We start from the raw sequence: 15545 nt of genomic DNA on the forward strand, positions 1-15545 counted from the left end.
TGCAGCCAACTAAAAGCAAGCAGCATACCAAATAAATACAATGACTTCAGCCAGTGATAAACACCATGACGAAAATTAAGCAAGGAAACATAAAAGATACTGAATGATGGGGGCTGCTGGAGATTGGGTGGTCAGGAAGGGCTTCTTTGAGGAGGTGATTTCTGAGACTCAGCCATGGGAAGCTGTGGGGAGAAGCATTCCTGGCAGAGGAAATGCCTTGGTGAGGGCAAAAGCCTTGAGGCAAGTGCCAGCCTGAAGAACTTTGGGAGCCATCAATGACTCTTCCTGTCCAAATGACAGCTATGAGGACAGGGATTCTCATTGATTTATTTATTGTTGTTGCAACTGTTTGCTTTGGTCCCTGTGGACCCCCATCCTTCAGAACAGCACCCAACATGTAGTAAGGTTAATAATAACCATGTGTGGATGGAGTACTACATGGCAATGAGAAAGAACAAAATATGGCCCTTTGTAGCAACGTGGATGGAACTGGAGAATGTGATGCTAAGTGAAATAAGCCATACAGAGAAAGACAGATACCATATGTTTTCACTCTTATGTGGATCCTGAGAAACTTAACAGAAACCCATGGAGGAGGGGAAGGAAAAAAAAAAAAAGAGGTTAGAGTGGGAGAGAGCCAAAGCATAAGAGACTCTTAAAAACTGAGAACAAACTGAGGGTTGATGGGGGTGGGAGGGAGGGAAGGGTGGGTGATGGGTATTGAGGAGGGCACCTTTTGGGATGAGCACTGGGTGTTGTATGGAAACCAATTTGACAATAAATTTCATATATTGGAAAAAAAAGAACAATAAAAAATAAAAATAAAAAAATAATAATAACCATGTGTGGAACAAATTAGAGCTGTACCTTCCAGGGATCCAGAATACTTGAGCTCAGTTTCTCCAGGTGGGCATTATGGAACCCCATGATTCACAATCATTTTGAGGGCACTCAGAGGCTCCTTCCAACAATTTTTGGACTCTGGATTAAGAACTCTCACTTCTGCAAATTTAGGGGGCACAATTTTAGGGTCCCCAGTTCTCTCTCTCTCTCGGGAGTGGAGGCCTTAAAATGGCAGATTGGAGCCAGACAGCCTGGGTGTTGCCTCCTCGCTAGAGACCTTGACTTAACCTTCTGCATGCCTCAGTCTCCCCCTCTGTGAAATGGAGGTCACAGTTGCCCTTACTGTGTGGGGTTGCTGTGGGACCAGCTGGGTGTGTGCAGAGTGCTCAGACCATTCCCAGACACAGTCAGGGCTCTGTAAGTGTTACCTGTTGTCCTTGTCACTGAAGCAGGTAGTTGGGATTACAAGGGATCAGGTCTGTCAGGGCCCGACACATAAAAGGTACTAGAAAAATATAATGTCTGCTGGCTGTTCGCAAGGCTGGGCCAGGTCGCCAGCCCTCTGAGGAGATCATCTGTCTGGTCCCCACTGTCACTCTGTTTCAGGCAGGTCTTTGTCTCCTTCCCTGGACTCTTGTGGCTCTTCTTTGTGTCTCTGTGTCCCTCTCCCTCACCTTCTATCTCAGGCTCTATTTCTTCCTTCTCTAGATCTCTCCATGTACCCAGGTCTCTCTCTTTGTCTGCGTTATCTCTGAGTGAGTGTCCCCTAACTCTACCTCTTCCCTCCTCTGTCTGTGTCTTTCCCTCCTGGGCTCTGTCTGTCTGTGCCTTCCTCTGATTCCTTGTCCTTGCCACTCTGGGTCCCAGTTGACCCCTCCCTCCTGTCCTCTCCACCTCTCTCTCTCCTCATCTCTCTCTGACACTCTCTCTCTGTCCCCTGCCACCCTTTCTCTTGCTTTCTGTCACCCTGAGCTTGCTTTCTTTGCTCCCTTCTTACTTACATATGTTCTTTGCCCAGATCCCTCCCCTTCTGACTCCTGCCAAGTAAGACGGGGCTGATTATGTAATTGTTTGTTAGGCATATGGGCAGTGGGGGATGAGGAGGAGACCAGGAAGGAACATTTTCTTTCTTCTCACCCTTCTTAGCTCTCTCTCTCTTTTTTTTTTTTTTCAGTCCACCAACCTGGCCTCATAGATGCTCTCCCAGCTCATTCTTCCTGCAGAGATCGAGTAAATGCCCCCCTCATCTGTAGACAGAATAAAACAGTTCAGACCAGAGGGCTGAGGACAAAGCTTTTGAAGGACAAAAGCCTGCAGTCATGGGGAGCTTCCAGGAGGAGATAGACAAGCACTTGGGCTGTCCCTCAGCCCCTAGAAAAATTGCAAAACAATGCAAATGAAGTGTCAATGGAAACTGGAGAATCATCCAATTCAGCTGAGCTTGGGTCTCTGAGGACAGAAGGAAGGACGCCTGGCTTCCAGCCCAGCCCACTGACTTTGAGCTTCAGCAAAGGAGACAATGCTTTATTTTCTCCCTTCTTTCTGGGGACTCTTGGTCACCATGGTGCTCCTGAAAATTCTATAGGTCACTTCCCCACCCACCAGAGAAAAATAGTAAGCAGCTACCCTCCCAACACCCCCATTTCAGCAGCAAGGACCTCCACACCCCACTCATAGTCTCCCTAGTTCTTACCCCCTCTCTGATACATACCAGCTGGTCCCACCCCAAATCTTCCCAGGAGCCCCAAGCCAGTCACTGGTGGGAGATAGTTCCTGGAGGGGCAAACTGAGGTGCTAATAATCCTAACTCTGCCCCCTGAGAACCCTGTAACCTGGGCAAGCCTCAGCCTGTCCATGTGTAAAATGGAAATGATGCACAAAGACGTGAAGATCCATATGAGTGTGACAGTCGGGAATCTAGCACAGAGCTGGCGCATACAAGATGCTCAGGAATGGGCAGCCCCCACCTCTTCTCCCTGCTGGTCTAGCACCCACTGGCGGTCTGTGCTGTGGTCTGTCTATGACCTGCCACTGACTATAGTCTGCACTCAGCCCTGCTCAGTCTCTCTGCCCTCTCCAGTGTCCCCAGTTACAGTAAATTCCTCCCTGAGAAGAGATTTCAAAGGGCTGAGGACCCCGGATTAGAGAGAATTGGTTGTTGAGTGATAGTAATGCCACAGTGCTGACAGCTTTAAATACATCCAATCTGCACAAACATCCAGGTTTGGCAAGGAAGGTACTGTTATGGGTATCTCATTTTATGGGAATGGAAACTGAGGCTCAAAGAAATTAGGCGTCTTGCTCAAAGTCACACTCACCAATAAAGAAGCAGAGGCAGAGCTCAAACCTGGTTCTCCCTGACCCTAGAATATTCCGTGACCTTGGGCCTGTTCTCAAAATTGGAGGGTGCAGACATGAGTGAGGAGGGGGTGGGGGGGGGATGAAGACACAGCACTCAACAGTGAGCTCAGAGGAGACTAGAAGTTACATAAACTCCACACCTGTGGCAACTCCCACGTGGGATCCAACCCCCAGGATTTTAATCCAAAGGTATTCAGGTTACTGAAGAGGCTGAACCCCAGGATCTCTGATTCCAGGGCCCATGGCCAAGGACGGTTCCTTCTTCCTGGTAACATGGACATCTGAGAGGTCTTTACCTCTTCCAGTCTGCCACATGTCTGTCCTGGTGATCTTTGCCATCTGAAAGCATGTGAATAAAAACAGCAAGTTGCCCAAAGTGTTCATCTCTGCCACGTCCAGGAACCTGTCTGGGACCCCACTCACTATTCCAGACCTTCATAACAATGAGTCCATCAGCTGAATATCAATGGTGTTGTTTGCAGATTGTTTTTCTTTTGTTTCCCTATCAGCTCCGAGTTGATCCCCAAGGCAGACACTGTTCATTGTTCCTCTATGTCCATTTACTCCTTCTAGCCCAAGACCATCCAAAGTAAGACTGCATTCCCCAGCCTCTCTTGCACTAGGCATGACATTGAGACTGTGCCCAAATGAGATCTGGGGTTGAAGGGGTGATGTGTGACCACCTCCACTCCCGTGCCCCATTGCCCTGCTGGTTGGAATGCAGTCCCAGTGCATGAGATGGTGAGCTGGGAAAATCAAGGCAATGCCTTGGGAAATTGTGGAGTGAAAGACGGATGAAATCTGGGTTCTTAGCAACGGAGCTCCCATATCAGCCTCTGACTGCTGACACTCAAACGGGTGTGTCAGAGATATGTTATCTTGCATAAGCCACTGTTATGTTTGGGTCTCTGATACTAACAGATACAACATTTATTCCGCTTATGACTACAACTGAACACCCCTCGGCCCCAAATCTGTAGGAACCATACACCTCCAGCCTCAGAGAGATGTAGTACTCTCAGATCCATACATTCATCCCTAACTACCCCACACCATTTTCAAAAAGAATTTACCCCCCACAGTGGTTCATTCAACCTTCCCTTCATTCTGCCCATCAACAGGCATTCTTCCCTCCATTCACATCCAACCAGGCAAACCTTTCCAGTATCATCCATTCTTGTCTCCTACTGGGCATCCATTTTTTAGCCATCTATCCACTCTTTTGTCATTACGTCCTCTTATCCATCTATCAGTGCATTTGTTCATCCTCCCCTTCACCAGTCCACACAACCTTCCGCACATTTGCCACCCTCCTACTCGCTAATCCATCAATCCACCCACCTCCAGTGATTCTCCTCCATTTGTCCACCCATGCTGTTGTCCATCCTCCCAACCATTCATCCTCCTTTCCCTCATTCAGTCATACATGCTTCCACCCAGTCCTTGCTTGTATTCATTTCTACCAGCTTTGATCCTTCCCCCTCTCCATGTCGCCCTCATCAGGAAATTCCACACTGACTGATTCGCTTTCCCTCTTTTCCAGTGTGACCCTCTTCTTGAGTCCTGAGCTCTTTTTTGACTTTTTTTTAGGAGTGAAAAAGTTGGGGTCTGATCTCCTTGTCCAATTTTAGAAGAAAAGAGGAAGGGATTGGAAGGAACAATGAGATGGGCCCTTCTGGGGAGAAGGCACAGCAGGAAGAATCAGAAATGGGCTTCCAGGAGGTTCCAGATGATCCAGGCTGGGCTCTTCATCATCAATCATACACCAGTCTCATCCCACCACATAAGCTCACTCCCCATCACCGCCTGAACCACCACCCTATGTTCTCTACTCGAAGTCCTCTTATCCTGGGTTTCAGCCTCCCAGGCTGTGAGAGACAGAAGGAGGGATGAAGAAGAAGGGGCCTCACAAGGATGTGACACAGGGACTGGTGTTGTCCCCACCCCACTCTCCCTACAGCATGGCTTGCCATGAATCTGGGCACATGAAGGAAGGAGCGAGATCCTTAAAAGAAGGACCCAGACAGATCCTATCATGTCTCCAGCCCTGGTCTATGAGTAGGAGGAAGCAAAAACAGACATTAAGGTGCTAGCAGGTGCGACTGGTCAACAGGGAACATGGGAAGATCTTTTGCTACTTCTTGAGGTTTCTGCAGGATTTGAGGTTGGGGAAAAAGAGCAGATCCAAAAGGAGGCTGGCCTTCTGTTAGAGGTGTCCTAGGAGAGACTATGGTATGGGGTGCAGAAAAGATGAGGAAAGGGATATGGTATTGTACTGGGTTGAATAGTATGTAACGCCCCCATTCATGTCCAACCAGAACCTCAAAATGGAACATTATTTGGAAACAGGGTCTTTGCAGGTATAATTACTTAAGATGAGGTATACTAGACCAGGGTGGGCCCTAATTCAATGGCTAATGTCATAAGAAGAGAAAATAGAGACACAGACATGGAGAGAACACAATGTGAAGTCACACATAGACACACAAGGAGAATGCCATGTGATGATGGAGGTGGAGACTGGAAGAATGCATCTAGAAGCCAAGGAACACCAAGGATTGCCAGCAATCACCAGAAGCCAGGCAGACTTAAGGAATAATCATCCCCTAAAGGCTTCAGAGAGAGCATGGCTGACACCTCGATTTTGGATTTCTAGCCTCCAGAACTGTGAGAGAATACACTTCTGTTGTTTAAGCCACCTAGTTTGTAGTGCTTTGTTACAGCAACCCTAAGAAACTAATATGGGAATTATGGGGTCAGCCCTGAGAAGCTTAAACCACGTGGTCGGGGTCTTATCAAGTCTGGAGTGAATTGGTCTCCTTGGGAAGGTCTGGGCTTGGTGTTCCTGGATACAAGCTGGGGCCCCTGGCTGACTCTTTATAGGAAAGGTCATTAAAGTTCTTCTTGCCAGGGCAATCTTAATCCAGGGTCCATAACTAGGATTAGAGAGTTTCTGTGAAATCCTTAAAATAATGTGCAAGACCCCCTTAGCAGAAATATCCCTGCAATCCAGTTTGGATATAGGGTCATATTCAGTAAAACATGGTCCTGCTTCAAAATTAATTCAAAATCTGTTAAAACGTGTATTTGTCTTTCTATCAGGACAGTAAGAAGAGCTCATGATGGAACGGAAATGACAAATGTCATTGTGGCAGAGACTGGTTAAGCGTTCGCCAACGCTGTTTCTTTCTCCTGGGCACACAAGATTACATTTCCCAGTATCCCTTGCAGCTGGGTTAGGAGCAGGAACATCAGCATGAGCCTCGTATAAGTGAGAAATAAACCTTTTTGTGTTAAGATAATGAGATTTTGGGCTTGTTAGAGCAACTAGCTGAATAACTTGTGGAATCAAGCACGTAGCCCTTGGGATGTTATTAAAATCTCCTTTCTGAGGCACCTGGGTGGCTAGGTCAGTTGAGTGTCCGACTTCCGCTCAGGTCATGATCTCATAGTTCATGGTTTCAAGCCCCGAGTGGGACTCTGCACTGTCATCCTGTCAGCACGGAGTCCACTTTGGGATCCTCTGTCTCCCTCGCTCTGCCCTTCCCCCGCTTGCACTCGCCCAAAAGTAAATAAATATATTTTTTAAATCTCCTTTCTTCTCTTCCTCAATTGATCAGCTCTTTGCAATTCTCTGAAGACACTGCCTCCCCTCATGCCATTCCCTCACCACCATCTCTTCCCTCATCACTCTGTCCTTCATCGGCCACTCCCCTCATCTGGCCTCCATGCATACCTTATACGTTCCCCTGGGACTGGTGTTTCCACCAGAGTAGCCCCTTCAGAATTATAAATTATCTCATGGTCTCACTGTTTTTCTGATCGAAGCATTCACAAATCCACCCCTATTACCATTGTCTCTTACAGTCTACCTCTTTCCTCAGTTTTTTAAGTGGAATTGGCTGTGGTCAACCATTTCTTTTGTTTTCATTACTTATGCACATTTGAGTGTGGTGGAGGGTGGGTTCACCTGAAAATAACCAGAAAAGAAAAAAATAACAGGGGTTTAAGTAAGATAATGTAATTCTCTTACATATTGGACACTTTCAGAGGTTGTCAGTGTAGGGTGCTCCACAGGGTCTGGCTCTTCTCTCTTGTTCTATGATGTGTGTTTTCCATTCCCAAGATCATGTCATGATGCAAATGACTGCTAGAGCTCCAGCCATCAATTCCACATCCCAGCTATCAGAAAGGGACAGAAATTCCAACAGTTAAATACTACTAATAAAAATTGGGGCGCCTGGGTGGCGCAGTCGGTTAAGCGTCCGACTTCAGCCAGGTCACGATCTCGCGGTCCGGGAGTTCGAGCCCTGCGTCAGGCTCTGGGCTGATGGCTCGGAGCCTGGAGCCTGTTTCCGATTCTGTGTCTCCCTCTCTCTCTGCCCCTCCCCCGTTCAAGTTCTGTCTCTCTCTGTCCCAAAAATAAATAAACATTGAAAAAAAAATTTTTTTTAAATATATTATTCTTAAAGAAACTCAGGAATGTTTTAAGAATCTAATATTAGGGGTGCTTGGGTGGCTCAGTGGGTTGAGCCAACTCTTGATTTCAGCTCTGCAAGCGACTCTGTGCTGACAGTGCTGAGACTACTTCACATCCTCTGTCTCCCTCTCTCTCTGCCACTCCCCTACTCACCTACTCACACTCTCTCAAAAAAGAATTAAAAAACAAAACCAAACCAGGGATGCCTGGGTGGCTCAGTCGGTTAAGCATCCGACTTCGGCTCAGGTCATGATCCTGCCATTTGAACCCCACGTTGGGCTCTGTGCTGACAGCTCACAGCCTGGAGCCTGTTTTAGATTCTGTGTCTCCCTCTCTCTCTGCCCCTCCCCTGCTCGTGCTCTGTCTCTCTCGCTCAAAAACAAATAAATATTAAAAACAATTAACAATATCAAGTCTTTAATCCATGGACATGGTAACTTTCTCCCTTTCTTTAGATCGACACCACAAAAAGTCAATGTAGTAACCATATTATTAAGTAAGGAAAAAATGCTACCAAATTCATTATACAGTACCACATACTACTACTACCATTTCTCCTTCTCCTCCCCCTCATCTTCTTCCTCCTCCTCTTCCTCCTCCTCCTCCTCTTCCCCCGTCTTCTTCAGGTTTTCAACTACAACTTCAATTTCTTTAATCGGCATAGGGTCTTTCAGGTTATCTGTTTCTTCTTTTTTTTTTTTTTATATTTTTTTTTTCAACGTTTTATTTATTTTTGGGACAGAGAGAGACAGAGCATGAACGGGGGAGGGGCAGAGAGAGAGGGAGACACAGAATCGGAAACAGGCTCCAGGCTCTGAGCCATCAGCCCAGAGCCCGACGCGGGGCTCGAACCCACGGACCGCGAGATCGTGACCTGGCTGAAGTCGGACGCTTAACCGACTGCGCCACCCAGGCGCCCCATCTGTTTCTTCTTTTGTGAGTTTTGGTAGTTTACATCTTTCAAACAATTGGTATGTTTCACCTAAACTTTCAAATTTATAGACATAGAGTTGTTGCAAAAGTCCTCTACTATCTTTATAAAAGATGTCTGTTTATTTATTCATTTATTTATTTATTTAGAGAGGGAGGGAGAGAGGAGGGGCAAAGAGAGAGGAGAGGGAAAATCCCAAGCAAGATTTGCACTGACAGCTCCCACTGAGATCCCACAAACTGAGATCATGACCTGAGCTGAAATCAGGAGTGGAACACTCAGCCGACTGAGCCTCCCAGGTGCACCCCCTACTATCTTTTTTATGTCTGTGGATCAGTACTGATGTTCCTCTTTCATTCCTGATATTGGTAATTTGTGTCTTTTTCCTTTTTATCTCCATTAAACTGGCTATATCAATTTTATTGGTCTTTTCTAAAGAATCAGCTTTTGACTTTATTGATTCCATTTTTTTTCCTACTGTCAATTTCATTGGTTCCTGCTCTAATTTTTATTACTTCCTTCCTTCTCCTTACTTTAGATTTAATTTTTTCTTTCTCTAGTTTCCTAAGATGAAAACTTAGGTTACCGATATTAGATCTTTCTTCTTTTCTGATATATGCTTTCAGTGTTACAGAGTCCCTGTAAGCATTATTTCAACTATATCCCACAAATTTTGACTTTCATTTAGTTCAAATATTTGTAAGTTACATTTGCGACTGTCTGCTTGACAGATGGATTATTTGGAAGAGTATTAATTTCCATTAATTTTTTATTTTTTAAAAAAATTTTTTAACGTTTATTTATTTTTGAGACAGAGAGAGACAGAGCATGAACGGGGGAGGGGCAGAGAGAGAGGGAGACACAGAACTGGAAGCAGGCTCCAGGCTCTGAGCCATCAGCCTAGAGCCCGACGAAGGGCTCGAACTCACGGACCACGAGATCGTGGCCTGAGCCGAAGTCGGACGCTCAACCGACTGAGCCACCCAGGCGTCCCTCCATTAATTTTTTAAAAATCTTTATTTTTGAGTGAGAGAGAGAGAGAGAGAGTGCGAGTGGGGGAGGGTCAGAGAGAGAGGGAGACACAGACTCTGAAGCAGGCTTCAGGCTCTAAGCTGTCAGCACAGAGCCGGAATCAGGGCCCAAACTCAAGAACCGCGAGATCATGACCTGAGCCAAAGTTGGACACTTAACCGACTAAGCCACCCAGGTGTCCCTAATTTCCATTTTAAAAACATATTTCCTCTTATTAATTTCTAGTTAATTCCTTTATGGTCCAATAATTCACAATATATTATTTCTATTCTTTTTAATCTGTTAAGACTTGCTTTATAGCCAAGAATTATAGCCTATCTTAGTGTTTCATGTTTGAGAAGAAAGTGTGTTCTGCTATTGTTGGATGGAGTCTTATGGATGCCAAGTAGGTCAAATTGGTTCATGGTACCATTTAGGTCATCTATAACCTTACTTATTTTCTTCCTTCTTGTTCTATCAATTATTGGGAGAGGAATGTTGATGTCACCAACTATATTTGGGGATTTTTCTCTTTCTCCTTTCAGATCAGTTTTTGTCTTGTATATTTTGAAGCTCTGTTATTATATAATGTTATTATATTAATTAGGATTGTTTTGTCTTCATGAAGAATTGATTTCTTTTTTATTATGTAACATCCCTCTTTCTGATAATTTTTTTTGTTATGAAATCTACAGTTTAAATCAAAATTAATATAGCTATTCTAGCTTTCTTTGAATTAGGCTTTCATAGTATATCTTTCTTCATTATTTTGATTTTTTAATCTAGGTCTTTATATTGGATACGGATTTCTTATAGACAACATATAGTTGAGTCTTGCTTTTTTACCCAATCGAGCAATCTGTGTTTTTTCATTAGTATATTTAAATTTTATTTCATTTTATTATTTTTGAGAGAGAGCACTCATGTGCATACACACACACACACACACACACACACACACACACACACAAGTGGGGAGGGGTAGAGGGAGAGGAGGCGAGAGAATCTTAAGCAGGCTACACACTTAGTGCGGAGCGCAACACACAGCTTGATTCCACAACTGTGAGATCATGACCTGAGCTGAAATCAAGAGTCAGATGCTTAACCAACTGAACCACTCAGGTGCCTCTTTCATTAGTATATTTAGACCATTGACATTTAAGCTGGTTATTGATGTATTTGGATTAAAATTTACCATCTGCTAGGTGTTTTATATTGGTTATATTGTTTTTTTTCTTTCTGCTCTGATTTTAACTGAGTATATTTTATGATACCATTTTCTTTATGCTTGTGACATATTATTTATACCTTTTTAAAAAAAAAAAAGTTTAGTGGTTGCTCCAGACAATATATAATGTTAAATTGTAGGTCTTTATTTTCAAATAAAACTATACCATTTTGTGTGCAGTGAAAGGACCTTAGATGGTATATTACTAATTCCTCCTTCCTATCTCTTATGCCATCGTTGTCATATATTTCACTTCCACACATGCTATAAGGACCCAATACATTATTACTGCTTTTGTTTTAAATAGTTATTTGGGTGGCAATTAAAAGCAAAAAGCAAAAATAAAAAATACTATATATTGAAACTTTATTTATTAAATTTCTAACTCTCTTCATGTATTTTGTAGATACAAGTTTGACCTTAATCATGTTTTTCTGACTGAAGAAATTCCTCTAACATTTCTTTTTTTTTTTTTTAATATTTATTCATTTTGGGGAAAACACAAGTCAGGGAGAGTCAGAGAGAGGGGGACAGAAGATTCAAAGCAGACTCTGCACTGACAGGCTGACAGCAGTGAGCCTGATATGGGCTCAAACTCATGAGCCAAGAGATCATGACCCAAGGTGAAGAAGGACGCTCAACCACTGAGCCACCCAGGTGACCCTCCTTTAATATTCCTTTTTAAAAATTTTTTTAAATGTTTATTTATTTTTGAGAAAGAGACAGAGCATGAGAAGAGGAGGGGCAGAGAGAGAAGGGGACACAGAATCTGAAGCAGGCTCCAGGGTCTGAACTGTCAGCCCAGAGCCCGTCATGGGGCTCGAACTCACAAACCGTGAGATCATGACCTGAGCCGAAGTCCGACGCTTAACTAACTAAGCCACCCAGGAGCCCCTTCCTTTAATATTTCTTATAAGGATAAGTATGGGGGCAATATAACCCCTTTCCCCCAGCCCTAGTTTGTTTTGTTTTGTTTTGTTTTGTTTTGTTTTGTTTTGTTTTTGTCTATGAGAGTCTTTATTTGCCCTTCATTTTTACATTTTGGTAAAATATATGTAACATAAAATAAACCATTTTCATCACTTTTAAGTGTACAGTATAATGACATTAAGTACAGTCACAATGTTGTGCAACCATCACCACTATCCATTTCCAGTTTTTTCATCATCCCAAACTGAAACCGTGCTCATTTATCCTTTACTTAACAAATGATTTTAATGTGAGTTTAGTCGACACACAACATGACGTTAGTTTCAGGTGTACAATATAGTGACTCAATATGTTTATATATTATGCTATGCTCACCACACATATAGCTACCATCTGCCACACATACATCACTATTACAATTTCTCCTTTACTTTTGAATGATGTTTTCACTCAACAGTATACAGAATACTGTATATAGAATTCTTGATTGACAGTTTTTTCTGTCAACACTTAAAAGATGTCACTCCATTTTTTTCTTGCTCACATGATTTCTTTTTTTTTTTTTTTAAGTTTATGTATTTATTTTGAGAGAGAGACAGGAGGGGCAGAGGGAGAGGGAGAAAGAAAATACCAAGCAGGCTCTACGCTGTCAGTGAGGAGCCCAATGTGGGACTCAAATTCATGAACCATGAGATCATGACCTGAGCCAAAACCTAGAGTCAGACGCTTAACTGACTGAACCACCCAGGCACCCCTCTTGCTTGCATGATTTCTGAAAAAAGTTTGTTGTACTTATCCTTGTTCCTCATAGGTAAGGTGTATTTTTTCCTCTGGCTTCCTGCAAAGTATTTTCTTTGTCTTTGGTTTCCTGAAGTTTGAATACAATACACTTACATGTGGGTTTTTTGGTATTTACTCAGTTGGTGTTCTTTGAACTTCTTGAATCTGTGATTTGGTGTCTGTCGCTACTTTTGGGGAAAAAAAACTTGGCCATTCTTTTTTGTAATATTTTCACTGTCCCGTTATGTCTCTCTTCTTCGTCTTCTTCTGGCATTACAGATATGCACATGTTACACCATTTGGTAGAGGAAGGGTTGGAAGATGGGGGAAGAAAGAAAGAAGAGAGAAAAGACAAAATGAGGGAAGCAGCGAGATGAGAGAGAATCAAGGAAGAAAGAAGGAAGATAGGGAGGAGAGTCTTCAAAAGAGGGAAGAGAAGGGAGAAGGAGGATAGAGAGAGAAAGAAATGAGAAGAAGGGGGGGGAATGGAGGGAGGGGAAAAGTGAAGGGAGACAGGAAGGAAGAGAAGAAGAAAATGAGGAAAATAAAGGAAGGATAATTCTCAAAATGATAAGAACATAATTCTCAAAGTAGATGTACACGTGACAAAGATTATTTAATCCATTAATGAGGGAACCAGATGTAAACAAAGCGAGCCAAAGCATAAGAGACTGTTAAAAACTGAGAACAAACTGAGGGTTGATGGGGGGTGGGAGGGAGGAGAGGGTGGGTGATGGGTATTGAGGAGGGCACCTTTAGGGATGAGCACTGGGTGTTGTATGGAAACCAATTTGTCAATAAATTTCATATAAAAAAATAAAGTTCCTTACTATTACTGTAAAAAAAAAAAGACAAATGAAACACTAGGATTTTTTATAGGAAAAAAAGAAGTTCTAAGTTAAACACAAAATTACTACTGTCTGATTTTATGGCATTATTATTTTTTTAAATTTTGGTGGAGGGTCACCATCTCTACCAAACAGAAAAGATAGTCATCATGACTTAGCTGTTTGGCAGAATTGTAAAAACCTTGGACCCTGGTTAATTGTGTAAACAAAGTAACATTCCAATTTTGGAATGAGATTATCTTTAAATGGACCCGTTAGAAAGTATGCCTAGCTTGACATGAAAAAGTCCTATAATCATTTTTTTCTTTATTAGATTGTTTTTGAATAATTTCTGAATAACTTTTCTTAGCAGAAGAAAAGAAATTCAGAAGCCCCATTTACTATCCTTCCCATTCTCCAATAGAAAAATGATCCCTACACCACAGTCACCATCTAGAATGTGGTCCTAAGACTTTACAAGTTTATTTTGGATGTGAAGGAGAGCGACAGGTATGCACCAGCTGTACCTTCCTGCTGCTGCTGCTGCTGAAAACATCCAGGAGGAGGTGAGAAGTCATTCTGCCCCTCTCCCCACAGTTCCTCCCTTCTCTAAAGCTCATCTCCACTTCCAACTGGAAGAACCCACAGATCACCGAAAGCTGAAAATCATAGAATTCCAGAATCTCAAAAATTAGAACAGATTCTGAGAACCACAGAATCTTAGAAAATTGCCAGCTTGGGGCGCCTGGGTGGCTCGGTTGGTTAAACATCTGACTTCAGCTCAGGTCATGATCTCGCGGTTCGTGAGTTCCAGCCCCGCGTCGGGCTCCCTGCTGACAGCTCAGAGCCTGGAGCCTGTTTCCAATTCTGTGTCTCCCTCTTTCTCTGCCGCTCTCCTGCTCATTCTCTCTCTCTCTCTCTCTCTCTCTCTCTCTCTCTCTCTCTCTCTCAAAAATACATAAACATTAAAAAATAAAAATTAAAAAAAATTGCCAACTTGGAGAAGTTGTTTATCTCAGTCTTGGAACCATCCCATAAAACACCTCCCATAATGGGTCTTCTTAGATGATGCATGATGATCTCCCAGACACTTATCTTGCCTCCTTAAAAAAAAAAAAAAATCAGTTCTAGGCATTCTCCCTTCTACCACAGCCAAAAGCGATTTCTCCAGATTTCCATGTCCTTTCTCCACTCAGCTTTTCCTGGTCCTGGACCAGTGGTGCTGTAATTTTCATTTTAACTAATTTGTTAAGTACTTGCTGTGTGCCATAACTCACTGAATAGTCCCAAACCCCAAAAGATCAATACAATCATTTGTACCATTTTCCAGATGAGAAAACTGAGGCACAGATACTGTCCAAGGTGTATTCAGACAATCTTAGGATCATGCTATTTTACAACCATCTACTCATGCTAAAAACCTCACATCGGCTGAGCTCTTTATTCTGTGGCAAGCTTCAAAAATCCTATGAAGGAGGTACTCATGTTATCATATCCCAAATACAGAGGAGGAAGGCTCCAGGAGGGAGAGCCTCACTTTCCTAAGGGTTTCATGTCAGTCTCCAGACCCCTAGAGTGTTGCCTCCTGTATGCCATTATCCACGTGCCCTGCCTTGTAAGCTGCTCATTTGGGTTAGAAGGTATCCTGCTTGTTAGGCACACAACTCAGTGCCTGGCACAAAGATGACAATAAATAAATAATGGCATCCCTGGTAGCATCATAGCATGTCTTGGTCCCAGAAGGAGGGGCAGATGGCTAGGCATAAAAGGATCCAGGCTCCATTTCATACACACACCCTGTGAAGCTCAAATCATTGTTTCTCCATTTCACTTTGCTCTGGGTGTTTCCCTGTCTCCGTATCTCTTTGTTCCTTTGACTTGTCTCCCTGACCATCTCTGCCTCTGAGTCAATGGTTTTTTGGTAATGATTGAGAGAGGAGGAGAGAGAGGGAGGGGGCGCTAGCTCTCTAGGTTCCTCTTGTTTCTTCTTTCTTGGCCATGTTTCTCTTTCTCAGTCTCTAGGTCTGTCTCCTGAAGCTTCCTTGTTTTTTTTCTGATTGTCTCTCCTTCTCTCTGTTTCTTTGAATTTCCTTTGGTCTCCGTGTCTTCCTTGATACCTATAGTTGACTCATTCTCTGTCTCTCTCCGCTCTAT

General features: G+C 43.3%; 1 long non-coding RNA gene across 4 annotated transcripts in view; it reads right to left on the reverse strand.

The window, feature by feature from the left end:
- Positions 1-15545, reverse strand: part of LOC102899950 — a 45038-nt gene that overhangs the window by 6425 nt on the left and 23068 nt on the right. For 2 of the 4 annotated variants that reach the window (XR_006590441.1, XR_006590439.1), the window contains 2 exons: positions 7238-7386; positions 3345-3543 (listed from right to left, as the gene is read on the reverse strand). This is a non-coding gene — a long non-coding RNA (uncharacterized LOC102899950). The remainder of the gene's footprint in view (positions 1-3344; positions 3544-7237; positions 7387-15545) is intronic. The other 2 variants (XR_006590440.1, XR_002149851.3) reach the window with 1 other exon arrangement.

Source organism: Felis catus, chromosome E2 (assembly GCF_018350175.1).
Source record: "Felis catus isolate Fca126 chromosome E2, F.catus_Fca126_mat1.0, whole genome shotgun sequence".
NCBI classification, from domain to species: Eukaryota; Metazoa; Chordata; class Mammalia; order Carnivora; family Felidae; genus Felis; species Felis catus.